The sequence below is a fragment of the Mus musculus genome, chromosome 3, assembly GCF_000001635.26.
Source record: "Mus musculus strain C57BL/6J chromosome 3, GRCm38.p6 C57BL/6J".
Classification (NCBI taxonomy): domain Eukaryota; kingdom Metazoa; phylum Chordata; class Mammalia; order Rodentia; family Muridae; genus Mus; species Mus musculus.
Window position 1 is genome coordinate 139,888,186 of NC_000069.6, and position 27,787 is coordinate 139,915,972.

Here is a 27,787-nt window from a genome sequence, read left to right on the forward strand (position 1 = left end):
TGAAACAAGGCCAAGATTTCCATTGAAAAGCATTGGTAATAAAAGCAAATGACTCTGTATGGCAGGTCAAGCACAATACCTTGGCACCTCATAGCTGTTTCTTCAACATTTATGAATATGCTATAAGCCAGGTGATGTAATCCTCACACTTATCCTATAGGTTACGCCTAAAGCAGCTGGCCACAGGGCTGGGAACTAAAGAGAAGAAAAGTTAAGTAAGTGCCTGATTAAGTGGGAGAGGTGGATTTTGAACCCATGTTGTCTGGGCCAGTGCTTTACTGCCCCAGAAGATTAACTCTGTTGATAAATCATTATCACTGTCACTCTAAATAAAATTTAAAGCCAATCACAACTCAAAGGCAGGTTGTTATGGTGTAGATGGTACACTTTGCATAGTAAAAATGGAAATCTAAAGGCTATGCTTTTTCACTGGTAGTACCAATAGGAGGTGTATCAGGAGTCAATACTTAGGAATGGGTCTGGCTTTCTTTAAGGACCTGTGGGTTATTAACTGGGATAAAAGAAACTGTAGTCAAAAAGAGGAAGTGATGAGCAAAGGGTCCAGATAAAGCCTATTGACAGAGCAGCAGCTGCAAGCCTCTAAGAGTCTCGTGTTCTAAGTTTGCTTTCTATCACTGTTATACATACAGACCATGACCAAAAGCAATCTGGGGAGGAATAAGGACTATTTGACCTATACTTAATTGCCACAATCTATCATTGAGGAAAGTCAAGGTAGAGAGACTCAAGCAGGGACCTAGAAGCAGGAACTGAAGCAAAAAAAGCTGCTTTGCTGTATTGCTTTCCATGGCTTACTCTACCTGCCTGATCACACAGTGCAGGTCCCAGTCAAGAGACCACTTGGCTCACATAAGTTTGGGGCTCCCACGTCTGTCAATCATTGCTCAGGAAAATGCCACAGCTAGGCGGTGGTGGCACACACCTTTAATCCCAGCATTTGGGAGGCAGAGGCAGGCAGATTTCTGAGTTCGAGGCCAGCCTGGTCTACAAAGTGAGTTCCAGGACAGTAAGGGCTATACAGAGAAACCCTGTCTCGAAAAACAAACAAAACAAAACAAAGAAAAAACAAAACAAAATAAACAAAAAGCAAAAACAAACAAACAAACAAAGAAAATGCCACATGGACTTGCCCACAGGCAATCTGATGGGGATATTTTCTCAGTTGTGGTTCTCTCATCCCAGATGACCCTGTTTGTATCAAGTTGACAAAATAAACTAACCATTAAACCATGTTTCTTATGTCCACTCTCTACTTGCTTATGGGGATGAAAACTCCTTTTCTTTACTTCCAAATGTATACTTCTTTAGTATAGGGGAATAGAATGTTGGAAGGGCGTTGTTCCAAAGACAATGTATCTGCTTATCTGCTTCTTTGACAGATGTGACGGATGTGCCGTTAGCAGGAGTTGGTATGGGATGTTGTTTTGGGGGTCCTCTGAGCATCTGGGCAGGAGACTGACTAGAGCTATCAGAAAACTACTATATGATCTTGCAGTTAGAAAAACACTTGCTTAAAATAAGAATCGATTTGTTTCATTACTACTATGGAAGTTTTTTTTTTTTTTTTTGGAGTTTAGTTCAAACAAGTACTTTATTATTAAATAACAATCAATCTTAATATGTAGTTGTCATATACATTTTTAGCAAAACAAAAAGACTACTATTTAGAAAGAGGAACAGCAATAATTTAAGAAGGGAAAAAAATCAGGGTTCAGATCGAAATTGATTATAACTAGTGCTGCCTTATGATCTGTGTACTTACGACCTGAGGAAAGACATAAGGAAGGCATTCAGAATAGTAAGGAAATATTTGTAAAATTGAAATCTTCCAGCAGTGCAGTGGACTCCTGGGAAGTCTTGTCATGGGAGCAAAACCTCTTCCTGAGCTCAGCTGGTGATCGGCTTCTGCCCTGAAGCGTGATTCTAATCGTAACCTTGAGAGGTCCTAATGAAATGGGTCTGGTGGTCTGAGCCTGTGTGTTTTGTGACTTACTGGTGCATGCCTTGGAACAGATCTTCATGGACTGTCTGGTGAGTAGCACAGCATGTTCCTGAGATTATGATGTGATGCATAGTCTCTACACCATAATTCCCATTCCCCCCCCCCCCGTATGATGGACCTCTCAAAATTCAGCCCAGAGGGAGAAATGACTTCTTAATGACAGTCTACATTATTGATGGGGCAATAGCATGGTAAAGGGATAACCCTAGGTGTCTTGTTTGCCAGTTGATTAAGCAGAGTAAGTGCATTCTCTGGGGAAAACGTACTCTGCAGAAATCCAGTTATCCACTTTGCCTCCCTAATAAAAACATTGCAAAATTGGAGCTGCATACACTACCTCCTTTCCTTAAGCCTTTAGTGGAATTGAACTCTTTCTTAAAAGGCTACAAATGATGGCAAAAAACCTAAACTTTAGGTGTATACTTTCCACTTGGGTCAACAGAATACTATTAAGCATATAGGTCGAGGAGGTGACAGAGTCTATCACAATCCTGTCATAAGGAGGTTTTCTCAATGGTCTTTCCTAGATTGAAGGTAATAAATTGTTACATATCCAGGAGGGATATTGCGCTGCTATTCCTAGTACACTGCATTAAAATGAAATATTTAGGGGTTCTTTCATCTCTTAGGAGCATTAAAGGTTAAAAGCCTTAGAATTTGAGAGGTCATCTATTGAAGTTCTACCATGAATATGTCGCCTATTGTCACTCATTCACATAAACAAGGCAAGGCAAGCTGTAGCTGTCCGGTCTTCCACATTAACCTTGGAATCTGTCCAGCAGTTCCTAACAGTTTATTCTCTCCTAGTAGAAAGATACTTAGTTTCTCTTAAGTCTATTGTGTGATGATAGAAACCAATTTAAGATACCCATCTGCTCTAATACTTGGGATGCAAATGATGGGCAAATTCTGCAGCACGTTTTTTTTTTTTTCTTCTACAACTTAAGAACTATGTGTATCTTGCTTCTTTGAACATGAGTGCCAGGCTGATAAATAGCTTACACTCTCTGCATTTAACTTCTTTAAATGAAATTCAAGACATTTTGTTGCTGTTGGTTTGAAAATGCCTGAAATATATGAACCATTTTTCTTCTTTCTAGTGTTCAGCCAAGAGTACAGGAAGACTCCAAACACTTTTTATTTTATACGATGCAGTTAGTGAGTAACATTCAGAAAAATTTTAGTGGTTTAGAGGAACTATGAAACAGGTATATATGATTAAGGTATATATGATTAAGGTATATATTGTTAGCATGCAGCTTTTTATTTCTCACTGAACATTAATGATGCGTAAACATTTGTATCTTATAGAAAAGTCAAATGATAAAATGATCCAGATGTTAGGGATTCCTTACACAATTTCCATTACCTATCTATATAACTCTTGGCATCTCCACATACCATTGCTGTGTTTACTTATTCCTCTTAATATAATTACATAATGTTGGGTTAAAAAATTCCCTACGGCTCCAGCATTCCTCCTCCTGCTTAATGCAAAATTCTCAGACAAGGCTGGAATAGAAAAGGGAGATGAATTATTTAGCTTACAGAAGAGAAGGCTAAGTGGGTTTGAGGATCATGAAGGAAATTTAATAATAGTCTTCGTGTAAGGAACAGATATAGTACAAAGATTGATTGCTAGCTGTTCTCTACATTTACTAAGATTATAATAAGGGGAAATAAAATAGGAAGGACCTAGAGTAGCAATGAGGAAACATTTCCTGATGTCGAAGTTTGTTGGTTATGAATGGCTTTGGCTCATCATTCAATATTTATTACATTTCTAGTATATAAGTCTTTACTTGCTTGGGATGGAATGGCTTAGTTGAGTGCCTTTTGAGAATATTATTTACAATTGTCTGAAATTATTTAGCTGGTCATGTTAGGAGACAGAGAAAGATATTAGAAACTTTATGGTCTTATGATTCCTTTAAAGACACAGTGGAAATGTGTGACACTGATACAAGTATTCACACTAAAGTTACAGGGGTTTCGTAACACATCCTCAGGAGTACAGGAGACTGTGCTAGAATCATTGTGAAAGATACAGTCTATAGACATCAACAGGGCAGTCTGCTATCAAACTACAGCATCCAGTATAATGATATGGAATTAAGATTGTAGATTGCAGTCCTAATCTGCCCAGTGTTTTGTACCAGTTACAGACTCAAGGAATGTTTGTGGTATGGTGCAGACAGCACTTGTAGAAGTTCAAGGTGGAATTAAAATAGAATGACCCACTTGCTTTTGACCTCAGTTGACATGTGAACTCAAATGGGCTGGATTGAGAATTGGAGTGTTGCTAAGAAGCAGATCCCCAAGCTGACCTAGCTCAAGGATATCGCTGCATATTGACAACGGTGCCTCCATTCTAAAAGCCCTTTACTGCAATCTAGAGAAACAACAAACAAACAATGTCCATTCTCCAACAGAATCTCTTAGGTACTAACCATGAGGGAAATTCAGTGATTTCCTGGACCCAACAACTTCTACCAGACTCCTTTCTGATTGGACTAATGTACTATTAGTACCCACTCAGAAGCAATACTATTACAGTAATTTTAGATTTTGTGCCAGGCCTTGGGAACTAGATCAGAGAATGAACTGATGCCCTGTGACTAGAAATCAACAGATGCCCTTATTGTAATGACAGTAGCCATACATTACAAAGGATGGGGTACTAGATAGCCTTTACTACTCCTGTGAGGCTTCTATACAGTGACACCCTCCACAGATCTGGGGATAGCCCTTAAAGATGAAGGATGAAAGATCTTCACCACTGTATTTGTCCTCCAGAGAGCACTTTGGAGTTGATTGATATAAATACTTTATTGAATAATTTGGCCTAGAATGAACTATTCTATCTGCCTCTGTTCAGGTACCAAACAATACATCACTATCCCTCGATATTTGGGTGATTTTAACTTGCTTAGACATCCTAGAGCTTATCTATAACCTTAGAGCTGATTTAGTCAGTTGTTTGATTTTTCTATATCCAGTAATCTTTCTGTAAGATTTTTTTCTTATCAAATTCGCCATGTTTTCTTTGTGCCAAGCTACTATTTATCTTCCAAATTATGTCATTTCTGTCAGCTTTTTACTTTCCCCATCACAAAATTAGCAGCACTGACTTATTCCTATTAACAGAAACATTTCTGGTATATCATTTACACTAACAATCACATAGCTGTATATTTTAAGAGATAAGAGATAGATAATAGTTTTTCTTAAATTAATTCATGAAAAAAATCAAACATTATTTTAGGGAAAGTTTTCTAAAATTTATTCTAAATTCCATCAAGCCTTGGCATTAAAGTTATGAACACTGATTTATTCTGTTCAATTTGTCATAATAAAATATATAAAATGCCAATCAAAACACTAAAATGGTAATGAATGATGCTGTTGCTTCTATTTTCTCTGTATACGACTAGGTACTTAATGCACGAGAATATTAATAAAGACTGTTTGTGTACTTCTTTGGTCATTTCTTAACATCTAGGTATCTTTTTCACTAAGTTTGTGGTTAGACATAGTGCATGTAAAGGTGTGTAAAAGTAAAATTTTAAGTTATTTGTGGAACACTCTGATATTTAACCAATAATTTACAATTTATTACCTAATAAGAAGCTAGATGATACAACAGTATTTGTGCCCCAAATTTGAGGGAAGCCTTTGGGCTTGATTCTTGCTAGACTGAGATTTCACTTATAGAGATTGTGTTCCATTTCTGACCTGTAAAACTGATCACGCCCAGAGGACATGTGCAGGTCCTTCGTCTCAACACTTGGCGTCATTTGTAAACCTTCTCACCTCACCCCAAGGTAGAGAAAGTGTTCCTTTTCTCACTCAACACATAACATAGGGACTTGTGGAAATGCACGCAGAATCAGTTCGATTAAGTAAATTGTGAATAATCTGTGAAGTACATGAAATTAACATTGCATGAGTTCTACCAAAATTTATAATTCTTCAGCATGTGGCCAAATGGCCAAGTCAGTTCTCCATTGATTTCTTGTCAATCATTAAATTTATATTTTATTGCTCCATTTTAGTCCAGTGTTCAGAATTACCCATTTCAAGCATAATTTATGATTTCTGCTTGCTGGTTCTAAATGGCCACAATATCATTTTACAGATATAATTCATACTAGGTAGAAAGCTTAATATAGCTTCTCAACATTTGATTACTTCATAATGTCATATATTTGGATTAATGGTATATTGTGCCCTATTTCACCAAGTTAGAATGAGAGCCTAATAAAATTATGGTTGCTAAAAGTTATAATTTTAGTATCTAAGATAACTAAGATAACATATATCTAAAAGTCAGTTGTAGTTGATCGCTGTATAAGCATTCCATATTAAAGTGATGTCACTGTCAAAGAGTGTGATTTAATAGAAAATTACATGACCCACACGCAGATATAGCATAGAATTGATTTTTCTAGAAACTTTCTGTCTTTATTGCATTGCAAATAGATGTATAACTACCTAATTGCATCTTTTAATTTTTCATGAACTTTTTACACTTGGAACCAAGAGAGTTTGGCAGAGAAAACTGTATGAAATCACTTTATTTCTTTCCAATTTGGTTCAACTCATTTGCTGTGGGTAGAATTTGGATATGAAGTTGAGCAAAATTGAGGAATAAATGTTCTTCAAATGTGCAATCAATAGATATTATGTCTACAAAGGAAAACTATAATAGTGGTCAGGCTAAATATATTGAGTGATTATACATAAGCAGTGTGAAAAATATTCAGATAGGACAGAGCAGTGTGGAATGCATCGTGTGATTGATGTAAAGATGTCTGCCTTCATAGCCAACTATGTTTCATCAGTCAAGAGAGTCAATGAATACTTGACACATATAAACAATGGGCATAATTTATTAGCATATATAAAAGTCTTTTGAGGTCAGATACATGAAGTTAGCAAGTTGTACATAGACAATCATTGAACTGAATACAAAAGAGTCCCACAGTGAAGAGCATGGCCAGACATTTCAGAGCAGATAGTACAAGTATCTAAAGAGCACGAGGTGGAAATCGGGTCTGCCTGTGAGCCATCCACTCAGACATCTATTAAAGGGAACAAAATTGAAGCATAGAGGAAACTGGCATTCCTAATCAATATTACGAACAAAATCACAGCAAAATTGGTTCTCTCATTAGATGTTTATTTCTCTGCTTCCCCACTGATTTTGAAATTTTTGGAAGACATGTAAGTTTTATATCAATAATCGATACATCTTTCACAGTAAACTGGGTTTTACACTAATGGATGCATTAGAAACGGTGCCAAGTGTTGATGCAGAAGGAAACATCAGATTCTGTTGAAAGGTGCAATCAAGGAATGCTGCATCTCCTGTATTTCTGCGAATAGTCACGCATTTATGTTTTCATGTTCCTGTCAGGCATCTACGGATATTTCCTCCTCTTTCCCCTTCAGTTCCTCCACAAGCCCAGCCTCAGCCAGCATTATATCATAGACACTATTTGACAGCTAACTCCACAGAGGTTACATTTTTTTACGTAAATTGTAGATCACATTCCAACAATTTTTTATACTTTAAAATGTTTATTGTTTCCAATGCTAGAGACATTCTGTTTTGGGGAAAGAGTGGTGAAAGAACTTATCAATCTGCTACCCTGGAAATTATTACATACCACAAATGGTCTTTGAACACCAGAGGATTGATCTTCTACCACTGCCTCCCAAGGGTTTTGTGTGCCACGTTGTCTGGTGTGTGAGCAACATGCTTAAGCATGAGGCGCCATGCTTAGTCCTTTGTCTTGCAATTCCAGTGTGGATTATTGATCAAATCTAGCAGACCATTCCTTTGGGTGTTTGTTTACCTTCTCTTTTCTATGGTCTACTTAATCTCTTTGTACATCATCTTCCCCATTATTCCCAAGCCAATCTGTTACATTACTTAATATTTCTAACCCACAGTATTACAATTGGCAACGGCAGCTTCCAGTTATATGTGTTAGTCCATTTAGCATGTGTTGAACAGATGATTTTATCAACATTACTTTCTATAACTTTCATGAGGATGCATCCAGGCAAGTATTACTATGCATATTTTTACCCACTAAAGGCAAAAGACAGAAAAGTTAAGTGTCACTTAGCAAAAGTAGTATCCAAGTTTTAAAGCTCTAATGATTTAATGCCGCTTTTGCGAATGTGTCCCGTAACTGCTTTCTTTGTGTTTTCCTTGCATTTTGTAAAAGATCCTTCATATTATTGCAATAATATTCTAAAGGAGATTTTTTTAAAACTCGGATTTAAATCCTCTCAATGCATCCTACTCTGTCATCTGTATATGACCTTCTGAATAAAAGCTATGTATGCTCTGTAGTGTGTTCGAGTAAGCTCTCAATGATCTGTAGACGTTAGCTCTCCCCAGGCCCTACTAAACAGTTCCAAGAACTAAATTCCTTCATGGTGGAGTCATTTCCACAACCTTTATGCTGTTAACCCTTTCTCCTTTCATAGTCTACTAGACCTATCACAATTTCATCATCTCTGCTGTAGTACACTGTTCTTTTGTATGATTATTTCAGGAAAGAGCTCTCACATATTCCTGTGAACTGTATGCTAAGCGCAGTGGCTGCCACATGAGTTATTCAACAAGAGACTGCTATCCTAATGACTGGGTATGACCAGTGACTTCCCTTTGTCTTAAATATATAAAGTTTGAAAATTTAACACCTAATTCTATTCTGAACTTTTGAAACATTGTTGTCTTGTGTATTCATAGTTTGGCTGCCTTAGTATACATATTTTTATAGTCTGACTTGTCAATGCTAATATGCATTTTCTGCAATTCACTTAGGGAGATGCAGAACAATTCTTGTTAACGTTTTTAATATTTCTTTGTTAGATGTTAAGACAATTGTATTTCTCCATGGTTGACAACCCTGCGATGGGCCTTAGGGTGTAATATTTGAATGAATACTGCTTGTGTGTGTGTGTGTGTGTGTGTGTGTGTAGTATGTATTTGGCAAGTGGATGTGCCCATCTGTGCATCTATGAAAGAAATCCATTGACATTAGGTGTCTTCAATGCTTTCCATCTTCTTTATGGAGACAAGCTCTCTCTTTCTCTCTCTGAATTTTGAGATCATTAACTGGTTAAGCTTGCTGTCCAGCACGTCCATCCTCCCAGTACTGGAATTGAAAGTACCTGGTACTACGCTCTGCTATTTAGATGGGTGCGGGGCATCTGAAATCAAGTCCTATGCTTTGGGGGGGAAGTAATTTTCTAACTAAGGTACTAACCCCTCCCAAGTTCCTGGAGGTCAAACCTATTTCTATTAATTAATTTATTTATTTTTCATATTAATGTGTGTGATTTTTACATGTGTATGAGTGCACGGATATGTGCAGATGTGTGTGTTTATGCAGATGTTTACCATCTGTAGAAGTTTGAGAATGACCTTGGATGTCTGTCTTTATTAGTGTATAAGCAAGGTTCTTTCCAGTGAGCCTGGAGCTCTCTGTTTCTGTATCCCGATTTTGAATGTCACACCTAAGATACATCTCTCTAGCCCAGGCAAATACTTTGGAAAAAAAAGGATATTAGTGTAAAAGTCTTTGCTTTGGGCACAACATAGAAATAGGTTAAAAGAATTGAGGCTTTAACTTTTGCATGGCTTTGTAGAAGGGTGGACAAAGTATAGGCTGGAGGGCTGGGCTAATGTAACAGGGAGCCTCATTCATTTTGATACCTCACGTGGCTGCTTTTAAAGAGCAGAGTTGAATAGTTATGCCTACAAAGCTGAGAGCATTTCCCCATGGCCAGACAAAAAAATATACTTCTGCACTGCAGTTTTTTACTTCCAAAAATACATGCAGAACATCCCCCCCCCCCCCGTTCTTACCAATGATGGAAACAATGACTATATTAAAACATTTGACTTTTTGCTAGCTAGTCTTACAACTTTGCTCCTTGAGGTCTATCGTCAGATGCAGACTCTAGATATAGCGATCTGCATCATCAACAGAACGGGCAGCTTAGAAAGTGGCCCTGGAGCTTGGCTATGTTTTGCTTCCAAAAGAAGTCAGTGACTGCCAGGTGAGTCCTACCTTTAGCTAATGAGTTCTGTGGCAATCACACCCTCAGCTTCTTTGCAATGCCAGCACATCTGAGAGAAGCACAAGAGCTCACCAAATTGTGTTCCATGTTTTGCTGGAGCAGAGTGAATGGCTGCAGATGTTTTGCCCTCTAAGAATCCATTTCAATATATATAAAAGCACCTCAGAGCAAAATTGAGGTTACTGCATAAAGGTCTGCTTTCTTGCTTCCAAGGCTGTCTTTTGGGGCCGCACGCAGGTGCAAAGAGGTGATCACATTCCAGCCTCTCCCTGTTGCACAATCAAGTAACGTGGACATGCTATAGGACAGATGATTTTCTTGTAATACAATGTGACCCAATTTGCCAAATAAAAATGGAATGAAAACAGCAGCTTGTAGCAACACCTAAAATATCTTTTGAGTCATTATCTCTTTAATGAAAAGCAGCACTGGACAATTTCAACGCAAATTGTAGTTTAGCATCTCATTAACTGAATAATGGCTTATACACACCATGCATTTCTAAGTACCTGAAGTGCTATTAAAAAAAAAAAACGCACTCCAAAATGAATCCACAGTCCATTCTTCTATCCATCCTCAGATGGCAATTAAGATCTTTCTGCCCTTTATTATTTCATAATTGCAATTTACTAATTTTATCTCCCTCAGATGCTAAGGAGAAGAGAATGAGCTTTCTGAGGAGCCCGTTTGCCACAGTTCCAGGTATTTACATAATTCCCCCCACTGCCGCTTAGCTGGATACTTGTTTCTCATCTGCCATGCATGATTTTCTTTCTTCTTCCTTTCTTTCTTAAGACTTGGGGGAGGGTGTCAAGAGGATATAACTCTGCATAAGAAAGTCCTCTCAGAACATAAATTACTACTTGGCATCCTCTCTGCCACCAAAAACAAATCTTGTAACTTTTTAGTTGAAGCCTAGCAATCAGACCTTCTCTCTTTCTCTGCTTTCATTTGGAGCATCCTCTTCCACAAGTGATATCTTCCTTTCAATAATCAAGCCATTACTAGGCTGACTTCACTTCTTTTGCACAAACTTTGCCTTGTATTCATCAGTCTGGAGCTTTCACCCGGAGTATCCGCCGGCATTTTTCCTCCTGCTTCACACTGAGTTAGCAATCAATCCCATCTGCTCATCGTCATTAGGAAGTCACAGTGTACACAAAGCCATTCTTCCAGGGAGGTTTCAAACTTTCAAGGCATCATTTTAGATCTGTAGACGGATGCTTTAAAACTAGGTTTTGATCTGCATACTAGAGAGATATCCTTCAGAGATCTTAAGCATGTTTAGGTAAACCTTTATTGACATAAATGCAGTTTTTCATGCCCTACAATCATACACAAACTTTGACTAATAACATTGTGTAGATATCTAGAAATTTTATGTGTGTATACACACGCGCGCGCACACACACACACACACACACACACGTACGTACAAGCATGATAAAAAAGGAAATGGTTTGCCAGCAGCTTTGGCTTTCTCCACGGAATAAAATCAGGTGATGTTATTGTGTGATGTGCAGAACTTATAGGATTAGTAAAAGGAACAAATTGTTTTTCCAAATACAATGGACATGAACCAGATAATCAATTAAATGAATTAGCATTCTTTGATTTGGGTTTCAAGCAACTATTCATTGACTTAAACACTACTCATTTATTTGGTAAATTGTCAGAGTCAGAATTAATCAATACTAAATTCTGAGTATCAGTATAAAATATATCATTTTATAAGTCTTATAAACTACCTAGTGAATTGTAATATTTTCAAGTAAATATAAGACAACATGAAATTATGAAGACATACCAAGTAGTGCCTTCTAGCTTCATAATATAATTAAAAATAAAAATTATGATTTACTCTATGATGTAGAAATAATTTGAGCTCGTATAGATCCCTTAAGCACTGATCTATTGTGTGTAGTATGAAAAATATCATAAATCTATATTTGCCTTGGTAAAATGAATTTTGCCTACTTTTACATTGTGTATGAGTTTCAAATGAATAAAATTTCTTAATCTCTTACACCTGTCAGAAAATATCTAGTACATGATAATCTTAAACTCATAAGAACTATAAAATTAAGTTTTGTTCAAAAATACTAAAAATATTTCCATAAGAGACTAATGATATATCTATTGCAAAGTTCATTTCCAACTATAATTTCTTAGTATACTTTCTAAAACTATGAATCTTAAATTATACTATTTACTGAAGCATAACAACGTATCCTGTATCTATGTTACAATTTCTAGTTTTGTGTTTTTAATAACTACTCTGTGTGTATATATGTATACATACAATACACATATCTATATCTCTGTATCTCTGTATGTATGTATGTATGTATCTCTATCTATCTATCTATCTATCTATCTATCTATCTATCTATCTATCGGTTGGTCTGTTTCTATTATATATAATTTTAACTTATTATTATGCCAAATGCCCGTTTGTATCCTAATGAGAGAAAGAATGAAAAGGTGTAGATTTGGATGAGGTGTGGATTTGGGTAACTAGGGTGGTGCATAGGATCTGGGAGGAGTTAGGGAATTAGAAACTACAATCAGAAGATATTATTATTAAAAATCTATTTTCAATTAAAAATTAAACAAATAAAATCAAGGAAGTATATAATCCAGGGACACAAGTATCAGAAAAATTAAAAGATGAAAATATACACATCTTAGACAAACTATATTTCCATCACTTAATAATATCTGATCTCACTACTTTCATGTATTATGTTAAATGCCACATTACAATCTAATTTTGTCCTAAATATGAACATTTATTTAAAAAAAATAGAAAATGTATACTCTCTAGAAAGAATCCCTGGGATAAAAATATCTATGAGAAGTCATTAGGACAACAGAAACTGTTTGCACACAGTTCCTTTAGGAAGGAAGGAAAAGGGCAAAGAAAAATATAGGAGAAGAGGGATCAGAGGAAGAACATGGAAAGTCTCCTTTCTTTTGGTTTGACCCACAGAGACAGGAGAAAACAATTCCCCTAGAAATGTTTACATTACACTAGAGCAGAATACAGTGCAGAGGCGTTTTCTTTCTAACTTGTCCTATTTTGAATATCTAAATATATTAATCATAAATATTTGTAAATCCTTTTGTCTGCATTCCAGTTTGTCATCCAATCTCAAAAGTTTATAAAAAATACTAAGTCATGCAGATCTTTCAATTTGCAGCCTTAAGAATCACCTAATTCTATCTAATTCTCTTTCATGACATCTCTTATCAATTTTTATTCATTTTATTCTCAAGGCCAGAATTCTAAGCCACAATGTTATTAACTCACAAGACATCAACTGCTAGTCTATGAAAGTGTAGTCTCTAATTCTTGTCTTCATCTGATTCAGTTTATATGTAGCCAACAGTAGAATCCTTTAAAAACAACCCAAGCAGATATCATTATCTTTTATCTTCTTCAGAGTGATGATTGGTAGCATGTACCATGCTGTTTCCAGCTAAACAAATAATAATATTTCTTATAATTTCCCTAGTGCAATTTTAGTTGTAGTTATAAAAGGTTCTACCCATTAAGACTTTCCTGAACTTTGAGACTTATTTCGATTTGATGTTTGAAGTAAGCTTCCAAAACTTAGAATTCATTGCTAGAAAATTTAATTTCTTCAAATTGAATTTCTTGTGAGAGACAGAAGAGATTTATTGATTGTTCCCACAATTATGTTCTAATAACTTTCTCAATTATCTCTCAATCAGCAACTTTCAAGATGTAGATTGCTTTTAGACTATGTTGTAAAAACTTAATTAGAATTGGTAAGCTGATCACAGATTAATTTAGATAGGAGATTTTCCTCAAGGTTATCAAAATTAAAACTTCCATATTTTTAGAGGTGATTTGACATTTTAAGACAGGGTAAACACTCTTTTCCTAAATCCTGGAGTTTATAGGGTCTGCATGGTGAACTAAAACCATGTGAACTTAATTGTTTTCTAGTTAAACAAGTCCCGCCATTCTTACACTGGAACTTTTATGGAGATACCTGATGGATTTAGATAGATTTAAAAATCAACCAGAGTCCAGAAAATATGCTTCCACTTTTGGCTGACTTGTGTGTACCAAAAGACATATTGAATTTTTAACTTCCATACCTGGCAATATAATATTATTTGGAATGTTTCTGTGACAAAGTACCAGAGGGATGCACCTTATGAGAAGGTATATTTATTTTGTTTTTTGTTTCTAAATGTTGCAGTCCCTCTAGGTTTGCTGTCTATTGCTGTGATAAGCATCATGATCAAAAGCAACATGGGAAGGAAAGGGTTTATTTGAGCTTTCAGCTGTAGTCCATTAGGGCAGGAACAGAAGGCAAGAAACATGGAGGAAGGAGTAGAACAGAACATGGAGGAACACTGCTCACTGGCTTGCTCTCCATGCCTCGCTCAGCCTACTTTCTTATACAACACAGCAAAACCTGCCCAGGGATAGGATTGCCTGCCTTAGACTGGTGCTTCCACATCAATCATTAATCACAAAGTGTTCCACAGACTTATCTTGAAAGAAAATAAAAACTTGAGACCTGTGATTCATGTAATGTATGTCAAATAACCCAAAGAGTTGTTTGTGAGCTTTAAAACTTGGGGCTGAGAACATAGCAGAACAGGCCAGGACACGCCCAGGCAGGCCCGTTGTTAAGACATTCCTGAGGCTGCTTGGCCATAAAGATAAAGAGAATGACATGCCAGACTGGCCCAGCGCCTCCCTATCTCCCACCCTTCTGACCTAAGTTAAATGTTAAACAGGCTGCTGATGTTTAAATGTACCAATCATATGAAACCGCGCCAATTCCTCCCCCAGTCCCAGCCCCTTTTCTATAAAAACCCCTAGCTTCCAAGTCTCCTGGTTGAAACCACTGTCTCCTGCGTGAGATATGCTTCGACCCGGAGCTCCGCCATTAAACTACCTCATGTTTTTACATCAAGGTGTTCTGTTCTGTTCGTGATTCTTGGGTGCACGCCAAATCGGGAGTTGAGTAGGGGTTTCCCCACTAGGTTCTTTCAATCTACAGGGCAATGTGATGGAGACATCTTTTCAATTGTGGTTCCTTGTTCTGAGATGACCACCCCTTGTGTAAAGTTGAAAAAAATAAAAGAGAAAAGAAAAAAAGAAGTCTATTGTTAAGATTAGCATGGCACAGGAATCCAGTTCTTCCTGTTGTTGGGAATATGTGATGATAGCTGTTCACATGACAGAGCAGGAGACAGAGAATGTACAGAACTGGAGGCCTAAATGGAACTTTGAAAGGCCTGCCCATAGAGACCTACCTACTTCAATCAGTTATTAAGACTTAATAATTTTCTCTGCATAGTACCATCCAGATGAGAAGGAGGGATCCAAAATATGGATCTGTGTGGAGAAATTTCAAGTTCAAATAGTATCATATGGAAATCTGTCCTGTTTGGCATGGTCTAGGTTGGAGTGTAATGATATGACTCCTGCCCCAGGGACAGGGCAAAACAGTGTGTGAACCATCAAAAGTGACCCTGGCTGATGCAGGAGTAAGGCTTGTCTGTGCAATAATGAACATATTTTCATGTTCATCAGAGGAAGGTCCTCATTGTTAATGATTCCATGACAATTAGAAACATCAAGAGTTCAGGAGTTGAGGGTATGTCTATATCTTTAGAAAATGGTAAACCCTGGGACCTTCAGGACAGCCCTTAAGACTGTGGCAAAGCATTAAAAAATATGAGTTTGAAAATATATAATTTTTCAACTATGCAAATATATATTGATAAAATATGAATTGAATAAAGAGCTTCACTAATCAAAAGGGACAGAGGCAGCTACACTTTGAGCCAGCTTTTCAGAAAGACCCAATGACAGGAAGATACAACTATAGGCAGTTTCCTGAATTCAAGGTCACCCTGAGATAGAGTGAATTTAGGTCTAGGCAGTTTTAGAAAGGTAATTCCAGGGCGGGGTCACACCCAGTTATCCTATTGTCTGTACTTATGCTTGCTGTCTCTTCCTAAAAGTCAAGGGGCTAAGGTCATGGGATGCTGATTCATGGAATGGTTAAGAGGGCACCTAGAAAAAACAGAACTGAATTGATATGTAAGTAAAAACAGAGCTTTTAGTCTGCATGAGATGAGCAAGCAGAATGTAATAGTATACCCTCCTTTTGAATATTTTGCTAGGGAAAGCTGAAATGTATATAGATCTTTGGAAAATGAACGTAACTCTTTGAGAATTTTTTTCTAACACAATTTCTGATTTTAGTCAGAAAATCCATGGAGCATGAACACAGCTCTTTTAGAAATTTTCATAGTTCTTTTAGGATTTTTTTTTTCTAATAGGATTTCTGACGAAGGTTAGAAATCCCAAGAACCAGTTAGAGAGCAAGCACAGTTCTTTTAGAATGTTTCCTAACAGCTATCTGGAGAAAGCTTTCTGATTTTGATAAAATAAAAGCTGAGAATTACTCTTAGAATTTTTTAAACAGTATTCCTGACTTGGTTGGAAATCATACAATTTGCTTATAGCAGCTTTTCTGACTTTGATCAGAAAACCCAAGAGCTATCCAGAGAGCTTTTGAAGTTTTACCAGAAGAGAGAACTGTCTCAAGCAGAAAGCTTTGTTTCTCAATCAAAGAGTCACAGGGCCCTCAATGGAGGAGCTAGAGAAAGTAACCAAGGAGCTAAAGGGATCTGCAACCCTATAGGTAGAACAACAATATGAACTACCCAGTACTCCCCAGAGCTTGTGCCTCTAGCTGCATATGTATCAGAAGATGGCCTAGTCGGCCATCAGTGGAAAGAGAGGCCCATTGGTCGTGCAAACTTTATCTGCCTCAGTACAGGGGAATGCCAGGGCCAAGAAGTGGGAGTGGGTGGGTTGGGGGGGAAGTGGGTGGGGAAGTGTGTGTGAGACTTTTGGGATAGCATTGGAAATGTAAATAAAATAAATACCTAATAAAAAATTGAAAAAAAAGAATAGCAAGACAAAGCTGTCTACAGTAGAGTACAACACACATGTACAGAGAAGTAGAGAGTAACCTGAAAAACTGACACGCACAGACTACAGACCACAGACCCAAGAACTATCTACAGAGAGCTGTCTAGAGAGCTGTCTTGAGCAGAACATAGGCTGCCAGCTTGGATCCAAGATTTGACTCTGAGACATTTGCTTTTGCCACTCCTAGACATCCCTTCTCGCGGAACCCCTCTCCAAGACCAGGCTGGGTTTTTTTTGGCAGATATTTGGTATCTGTAGGTATCATCGGGTTAAAATAAATTTTCAACAAATTCCAGAAGGAGAATGCCAAAAGTTTTCTTAAGTTTTCCAGAAACCATATACTTCCACCACTTAAATTTTAGATTTGTAGGTCTTGACATATGAAAGAATAAATTGTTAGTTTAAACATCCTGGCTTATTATCATTTGTTACAGGACCCTGGAAAATAAAAATAATTAATACATGCATTAAAATACATGTATTAAATACTAATCTATATGTCTTCCTTTCTAACATCTATTCTCTCTCTCTCTCTCTCTCTCTCTCTCTCTCTCTCTCTCTCTCTCTCTCTCTCTCTGTATCTGGCTGTGTACCTATCATAAACCATTTATTTATCGTATTTGAAGCTTCATAAGATGTTTATTATTTTTTACTGAAATTCAATCAATTCATTTATCCATCATAATAATGTAAATACCAAAGCCAATAAAAAATCGTAAGACTTTGAATTAAAAAAAAAAAAAGATGTAGTGCCTCAGTTCTTCCTCTGAATCACATTTTACATACAGGGTTTTGCAGTAGATACTCCTGACATTGGCGTTTTATTTCATCACCCTCAAAGTCTGAAGGGATAACTATGTACTTATCTGTCTATAGCTACATATAAATATCTAAGCGGTTTTCTAGCATAATTTTCTAGTTGTATCTCAATACCTATACCATCCTTCTTTCAGAGCCTTACTTCAATACAAGTCTAGAATAAAAATTTATATTGAAATTGCAAGATGTAGCCTTAGAGATTTATCTGGATATCCAGCTCCACTTTTTGCACCAAACACATTCACTGTCCTTGGAGGAATCAGTGTACCTTTCTGATAAGAAAGTCTTAGTGAATGGTATTTCTTGGCATGTTAACACCATAGGGGGAATCAAGGTGTCACCTTGACTATCAGCTACAAGGTATATTTGCTATTGTGAATGGCAGACCAAACCATGGGGGATTCATTACTTCATATTTTATTGTAGTTAACTATCAGATGTCTACTCCTTAATGACATGAACATACTTAAATCTCAGTATAAAATGAGATACATGAATGGATTGAATACAGGGTATCCTATAATTCTAATTAAATTTAATTAAGTCTTTTAAATTTGTAATTAGATTCTTGATTAATGTGGACTGTTTAAACATCCAAGTGTGGAATCTAAAACACTGTGTGAAAGAAACAGAAAATGTAGGTAACAGTAACAATCACTGTACTTTCTAACTTAAATATTACTGACTGGAGCACATAAAGATGAAAATATTCACCGATGTCATTTTCGCTGTTGCTTTTGCCTTCCTGTAGAGCCTTTTATAAATGTGTCTGGTTTTCAGCTAACAAGCTTTCTTGTACTGGCATCTGATATTGACCCTTCACTGGCTGCCTAGGGCAGGATGTCAGAGCCCTGGAGTGGCATCGTTCTTGCTTTGATTTGTTGTGTTATTCTGCATTTTCTAGTTTTAGACTCATGCTGCTCTTGAACCACTGGCAGCAGGCCTAGCCTTTGACTCTCATCACTTTGACTGGCTTTATAAATCGTAGGAGTTGTCTATTATAAGTGCAAAAAGGGAATTCTGGCCTTTTCCTTTTATTTTCCTCTTTCTCTGCATATGGCCCCTACTTTGTCATTTTCCAAAGTCACAGTAACTCTGTGCCAGCTTCCAGGACAGTTGTTAGTAGTAAAGCTTATATGTTGACCTCAAAGGTTTTATATGGGAGAATTAACTGTTGAGAAGTCATCTGAACCTAACTCCCTTGTTTTTAAAGCACTTTAGGTATTGTGTTTCATTATGCTTCTAAGACACAGCCATGGAACAAATGTAGAGTAGGATCAGAAGCATCGTTGGCCTTGGGCTGTGGTTTGGCCAGAGCTCCCATCCAGAGTTTATTCTTTTCTCCTCCTGCTCACACATGAGCTTCACAACTTCAGTGAGGTTGCATGCTGTGCTTATGAGACAGAGGAGATGAACAGAACTTTGAGAGATATCAATTCCAACAGTCACCTTTGAGCATTTGAAACTATTGGAAGCCATTTAGAAAAGATATACTTAGCCTTGTAGACAAATAGTAAGAAAGTTAGTAAATAAGTGTGTCTCAGACAGATAGGAACTCATCAAATGATCACCAAATATCAATCAGTACACTATGCCTATCAGTTACCTTCCTTCAGATTGGTTAAAGGCAAAAGGGTGCGATCAAATTTTAATTTTTTTGTTTTTAAATTTTTGAACATTATAAAAGTTTAGATTATAGTTTAATTAAAACATTTTTCTTTCCCTTTCTCTCTTCAAATCTTCTCATATATCCCATCCCTCTCCTTCAAATATATGGCCTCTTTTTCATGTACTGTTATGTTATTTCATGCACATATACATGTATGTACATATATATACATACATACATATATATATATATATACATACACATGAGTGTGTGTGCACATGTGAGCGTGTGTGTGTGTATGTATGTTTATACATATATTCCTAAACATAACTGATTCAGTTTGTATTGATGCTGCCTCTTAAGTTTATTTTCAAGACTGGCCATTTGGCAATAAATACCACTGGGCCCAAAGGGCTCACAACAAAATACTAGAACAGTTTTTGAATTGTCTTGATCAGAGATGTGCCAAGTAACAAGTACAATTTTGTTATATTTTCCCTGAGGTTCTGATTAATAAGTAAATTCTCTATTTACACAATCCTAAAATAATTAGCTTTTATATCACTGATTTTCTATCAAGTGTCTGAACAAAGTCCAAGAATGCAATCATGTGAGAATTCTGAGTGGTGAGAAAATACAAGATTACAAACCAAGAGTCTTGCGACTCCAGTTTCTACGAAACATGAAATTGTGCTTGGAATGTTCATTTGTGGTTCTACAAGGAGTATCAGATAGGAGTAAGTTTACTTCAGATTATTTACTGTAAGTGTCTGGTATTTGCTTATATGCCTCTATGGAAAAACATGTTTTTGCCATATGTGGCTTGTTTTTGTGATTGTATATAGTTTGAACGCAGGAGAATTTTACTTAGAATTTGTCTGATGCTCTAAATAAAGCTGGCTATTGCATAAGACTTCATTCTGCCTCATTTATTGCCTTCATTCCTAGGTCTCACTGCCTCTAGAAGATAACAACTAAGAATTTAGTGTTTTGATAAGACAGTTAGGTATCACACCTAGGAGATTTCTTATATTAGACGGTGAGTATGTTATATACACATGTAGTAGCATGTAAGTATGCATGAAATATATATTAGCATATATTCATATATAATCTCTTATATTTGCATAATATAATTAATAGTATAAATATATTTGTTCTATTATGAATTATACTCAGATATATAAAACGACAAGTTTGATCTTCACCTTCAGGATATCTAATTTTTTGTTGTTTCTTCTTTGTGCAGAGTAATTTAACAAACCACAATCAACAACAACCAACAACCCACCACCACCAACAGGAACTCTCAGGGCCCAAGCATTTGAATACCCTCTGAAGAATCCCCAGAATTCTGAACTTCACACAATCACAGAAACTCTCTGCAGCTAGCAAAACCACACCCCTGTTAGAGCAGGAAGCAAATCATTGTCAGCTGCTGGACAATCAAGACCAGCCCCTCGTCCCCATCCCTGGGATTAAAATGAAGTCACATTCCTATTTCTGTGTGTGTGTGTGTGTGTGTGTGTGTGTGTGTGTGTGTGTGTGTGTGATTTAAAGAAACAAAAACTCTCACTACATTTATGTGCCAAGGATATTATTGTTCAGGTATTATGTTTCCTTTTCTCCTAGATCATAGTATTTTTTTTCTCTCCATGTTTGGTCATTTTATATTTGCGACGCTCTTACTACATTTCAACAGAAAACTTTTTTACTACATTCCAGCCAAAATACCTTCCATTTTCTCATTCTCCTTTCCAGGAAACAATGGCAACCACAAAACTGAGAGCTCTTCAAAAGGGTCTGGGTGACCACACACTGGCCTCTGTCCCTCCCCTCCTCACTGGCAAGTGGCACTCATGTCCTCGCTTCATGTAGACTTAGGGGAACTTTGCCCTTGTTTGTTCCAGTCTTGCACTTGGTACTCCGGTTGCACTTTATTGGCTATTTCAGAAGTATTCTTCAAGGTTAACACCTGACTTGGTTTTAATAGCACAGTTGACCTTTCTGCCCTGGTCAGTCCACAGCATTCATGGCTTCTCTTCATCTTGTGGATTTTCTCTAACTCATGGCCGCTCTGTATAACTTCCCATGGTCACAACTCTCTTGGGAGTAGAGACTCACTTCAGGATGATCCAGAGCTATCTCACAACTTCATCGGCACCAGGCAAGCCTCTCATTCCACCGCTCATTTCATTCCCATGCTGCCATTCTTTATCCATCTGGCTACCACATAATTAACTCCGTTTGTATGTCTAATTATTTTCTTAATAGCCATTCCAAAAATAACTTTCTGTTTCTTCTCCATGCTCCATTTCTGAAAATTCCACACTAAGGACTCTTCATTATCACAGTAAATACCACAGATACCTCTTCGCTCTGGAGGGGTCCAAATTAGAGAAGCCATTTTTAATCCCTTCCTTATTTCTTCCATCAGTTGTACAGTATCTCATCAGAAAAGATGTTAGCTTCTCTTTAAAAATCACCACAGGTTTTTTTTTCTACTTCTTCTTATCTCTTTGTTTCTATTTATTTAATATTTTACTCAGATTTGGTTTTATTTTTAATACTTATTTGATTATTTTATTTTATTAGTTATTTGAGAATTTTATAAGATGATTTTTACCATACCACAGCTCTTTCCAGGTCCACTCTCCCTTCCCTTTGTACCCTTTTTTTCTCAATATAAGAAATACATAATATTGTCTGGGTGTGGTTACCTTGTGCAAAAATGACTCATAAAATACATGTAAACAGCTGGAATTAAAGTAATCTAATGAAGGATGGATGATCTGTTGTCCTAACCTAACATAGCATGTAGTTTCGTTGGAAAAGTACAATAACAGAGTAATTTTGATTTTCCTCATTAAGCCACTGTTTTTGCTATTAATTATTATTATTATTATTATTGTAATATGAAATTACCATGTCCTAGATCTCGATATAAGTTAGAAAAATGTCTAATTCTTATAAAATAATAACCTGGTAGTATTTTCCCATTTATTCTTAACTCTCCATTACAATCACTACATTACTGATTACAGGATGTGAGAGAGATGTTAGGAGAGACAGTATGAACCAACTTGCCCCTGGGACCATTACAGCTTTATGATAAAAATTATATATATATATATATATATATATATATATATATATATATATATATATTTGTTGTTGTTGTTGATATATATCATCTTTAGTATATGCCAAGAAGCATCAGGGAATTTGAGATGGGATGATATAGGCATTTGGGCACTTTGCTTTGATTAAAAATCAGGATTATAGAGATGGAAATGTGTATAAAATCTAGCCTTTTAGCTGTGGCAATGAAGTAAACAGATAAAGGGGAGGGGGTACACTAGAAGAGTGTGACCTTTTACTAGTACAAGCATCACATTTAATTGAAATTTATTTAGATTAGAGACCAAACCCTATAGTTATATACCTCTACAAGGAAGGAGGTATATGCTATGACAGGGTGGTCAAATGATTATAGGGATAAGCAAATATGTCCTTTAAAGTATAAATGGGAAATAAAAAGTTTTCTAATAAGATTTGAATGTCTTGTCATCTTTTAGTCTTGTATATGAGTCAGTTTTCTCTGACTGATGGAACTTCCAGGAAGGGGGCACATAACTGAGTTCCTCTAGCTGGTTCGATTTTTTGGTAGATAAGGAGTTCAGAGAGTTCCTCTCCATATTTGCTTTTTTTAAAAAAAAAAAATAAACTGTACTATGTAAATTTGCAAATGAAACACATCACAAATCAAAGTCTGTTCATTTACATTTACATAAATGCTTATTCATATTAGAATGGCTATTCTACTTACTGGGCATAGAGTATATTTGGAAGTTGAAGTATAAAATTCAGTTTCACACCTTTCAGAATGCACTTTTCCCCTTTTTATTTATTCATCTTTCATACAATACATTCCAACTGCAGTATCCCTTCCCTCCCCTCCTCTCAGTACCCCAACCTATCCTGTCCCCAGATCCACTGCTCCTCTCTTTCCCTTCAGAAAAGAGCAGGTCTCCCAGGGGTACAAACAGAACACAGCATAACAAGATGCAGTTTCTAGACACAACCCTTCATATCCAGGCTGGGTTGTCTTCAACCCAGTAGGGAGAAAAGGGTCCTAGGAGTAGGCAAAAGAGTCAGAGATACCTCTACTCCCACTGAACAGAATGCTCTTTTTAAAAGTGACTTAATAGATTAAATACTGAAATGTCATATTCTGCATCCTGTTAATTATCCAATAACAAATGAACTACTGTAATGCAGACACTCTCTGTGAGCTGAGGAATGGGTGGGAGACCAGAACCTTCTGCTTGAGACAGCATGCTACCAAGATAAAACAGGAGGAACTCTCATGCTGAGTGAAGGTCAGTCAAGCAACAGAAACTCCAGTCTCAGTCTCCGTGTTAATTAACCTGAAACCATCCCCACCTGAGAGGTTTCTCATAGCTCAGGAGCTATTTTACTGCTACGCAAGCTGCATGAGTAAAGAAAAGCAACTTCTCCCATTTATTACAACTCATTGTGGTGGCTGCCTCATATTCTCTTAGGAAGAAACAGATAAGTTAATTCATTTAATATTCTTATCAGTGTGGCTAATGAATCAAATGGCTCTAAATGTTAACATTTCTAATTAAACTCAGTGCTTTAAATCTGCGTAAATGATTTCTTAAGCCGACAACCTTTACTCTTTCACGTGGCTATTGTTTTAATTCATTGAGAGTATAAAGAAAGTGGTGGAGTTAACCATTAAAAAATTACACTAGAGCAATGGTTCTCAATAGGTGGGTTGTGACCTTTTGGACAAACCTCTATTGCCAAAAATATTTACATTATGATTCAGAATAGTAACAAAATTACAGGTCTGAAGTAGCAACAAAAGCAATTGTATGGTTGGAGGGCACCACAACACAGGAACAAAGTTAGGAGGGTGGGACCCAGTCCCCTAGAGGCAGGGATGAGAAGAGGGGATAAAGACTCAGAATGAGAAAGAGAGACCATGTCTTGTGACTATAAATTCTTCTTCCATAGTCAACTGAAAAGCCCAATAATTAAGTGGACTTGTTACTTCCAAAATGCTATGTAAAAACAAACAAACAAACAAAAAACAAACAAAAAATAACAACAAAAAAACCCAAACAGTAAGTTAGATAAAATTATAGACCTTCTAATTCTCTCAGCAGCCTTTTGAAGAATACTTATTTTGGCTACATATCAAATGTAGTTTTGCATTAAAATAAATAAATAAACTCATATATAAACAAATAAAACTTTTATAGATAACCCACTAAATCCTTAAAATTGAAATTGTAATAATTTGTAAATAATGAAAAAAAGAATGTGCTCAGGCACATGGTGTTCTGGACTAATCACAAAAAAAGGGATCTGAGATGACCCTTTGGTATTCTGGCTCACAATCAAATTACCCTGGAAACTTTCCCTTTAGACTACACTTAGACACTCACCTTGATAGCTCAAAACATCTTTAATAAATATTTATGGAATTTGTATTCTTTTCAGTCAATATATGTGGTACAAAGGGAGATTAAACAGAGTCTATTGTTTTATTTTAGATCACTTATGATCTGGTGAGTTACCCAGACACATAAACAATATACCTCCGAACGGATATAAGTGGGTTTGTGTGCCATGGGAAATAGATGACATGTTCTTCTTTCCTTGATGCTATTGTCTCCTACTGCCGTATCTTTAACGAGTGGTTTTGGTGTTATCCTTAGAGCCCCATTTGCATTCATCAGAACCCCTATGATTTCTTCATTGTTTATTCATGATTCATGATGTAGATTCCAACTGATTGAATGGAATCCTTGGTCAAAGACATTTTGAGACAAGGATATTCTGTTTCTGAAGAGCTCTGACCTCATGGGGGGGGGAGGGGTATTACAAATGGTGTCACCAAGAGCTTCCCAAGATCAGAGAAGGTATAGGTCTTTTTATCATCTCATATTTTCAATACCAGCCATGAATTCTAATGAATGTTCTATTGCCCAGCCTGGATGGGGATTTCCTATCTGCTCAGGTCATGCAAGTGATACTGCTCAGTGTTCCCCTGTCAGTCTACACTGGCCAATGGCCAAACTAAGCTGAGCACTGTTTCAACTCAGTACACAGGCTTTTCCTGTATCGTGCTTCATTTTAATTACAAATGGTGACTCTTGCCCTTGCAATGGCAATTAGTTTATTTATGTTGTTTTTAGTTACCAAAGAAGAGTAAAATCTAAGTGATATGAGACATATATATTGGAACATGTCAGCTATAAGTGTAATGTATATCACGAGAAAAACAGAAAAGCTCATTCCAAAGGGTGTGGCTTAAAAGAAATAACAAATGTTCAACCAATCAGGGCATAATTTATCATTTCAATGAGGCTAATGAGGTGTTTGTGCAGTGAACTGTGTGATGGTGTTAAGCATCACCTGAGTGATTAAGGAGAAGCAAATTGAGAAAAAAAAAAAAGCATAGCAGGTTCCTTCTGGTTCAAAAGACAGTTTGACAAATCCTTCCACAAAACTAGGAATTCCCTTTAGATTTTCCATATTTCATCAGTTTAAAATATGAAATTTATTTTTGTTCTTGATGTTATTCTATGCCTATAAAGTGTTTAGATTTTTTATATAAATTTAATGGTTATATATCACAAATATATTTGAAGGACATTGGACTTTTTAAAACCAAAAGATTGTGCAAATTTTTTTGCAGTCAATACAGGTATATCAATGAAGAAAAAAACTGACTAAACATAGTGTTATGTATACTTGCTTTAAAATACATTTTATGTATATGATGCTCAATGACTTAATAAACATAGGTTTTCATCAACTCTATTTAGAAATTATGTAGATTGTTTACATAATATATTTTATATTATTGATTTGCATTGTCTGGAATCTAATTCATAATTCTGTGAAAGTGCTATTTTTTCTAAGTTCTTAAAGCCAGAAAATGATGTGTGACGATTCATACTAACTTAAATCACAGCAACAGAATATCAGAGGAAGGGTATTGACCTTAATACAGTTAGCCATGCATTCAAAGACTGAGTACTGTATTCCAACTCTGCAGCGTTAGGTAAGTTGCTGAAGTTGCCAGAGCTTTCTGAGACTCCTTTTTCTTCACTTCAGATCTGATTTACTGGAGTCTGTCAGAGTTATATGATGAATAAGTGACATGATATTTAAAACAAAAATCTAAAAAATAAGGACTAGGAAATTCCAAATGATATATGTGGAATTTCATCTTAAGAACCTACTGTACACTATCAATTAAAGTTACAAGAACCATATTCATCCAGCATCCAATATTAGTAACAGTGAGACAAGTCAGGTATATTGGTTTGCGAAGACCATGTTGACTGTACGCTCCTAGTATTATGACAGTGCAGAAGCCTAGAACTGAGTAGAGTTTGTCTACTATAATTAAGATAATTAGCCTTTGTGCTGAGGATGTTAACATTTAGTAAACGGTGAATAAATAGTGAGGTCTTGGCACTCATCTATGCCACAGGCCTAATCTGGGGAGGTCTTTAAGCAGGAGACAGTTTAAATATCAAATTTGTACTATGAATTTCTATTTGAAGCACGTAGACTTATGTATTCACTTCGGTAAAACCCCATGCCTTTTAAAATATCTTTGTATGAATATATGTACTAAAATGCGTCATTTGGGAAAGATGTAAGAAATGTGATAAATAAAAGAATATAAAATGACTTAATTTGCAAAAATATTATATACAGTGATGGTAGAACTATGATTCATATTAGTTGGCTAATAGTGCTTTTATTTCTGAAAATAAAAACAGAATTGTCCTCAGAGTCGATACACACCACCATAATGGGAGAAATATTTCCAGATCTGTGCAACTTCCTCAAAACAGATGCATCACCACTCTCACTTTCATTTTATTTGTTTTATATTGTTTTATTTTATTGCTGTGAATATGTGATATAATTGCACTCCTGTATAAAAATAGTGGGAACTTTAAGGAACACTTGAAATGCCCAGTATTAGCTATTTGGGGCCTAAAATAGATAATGGCCATCTCCTGCATTTTTAGCCTAGTGAACAGTGCTGAGAACAAGAAATCTATGGCGGGATGAGACTGAAAGAGAGAATTCAGCAATAGCTGCAAATGGGCAGGAGGTCCTGGTCTGTGGTAAGGTCGGATGACACCTTAATTGTTTATGTCTCATGGAAATA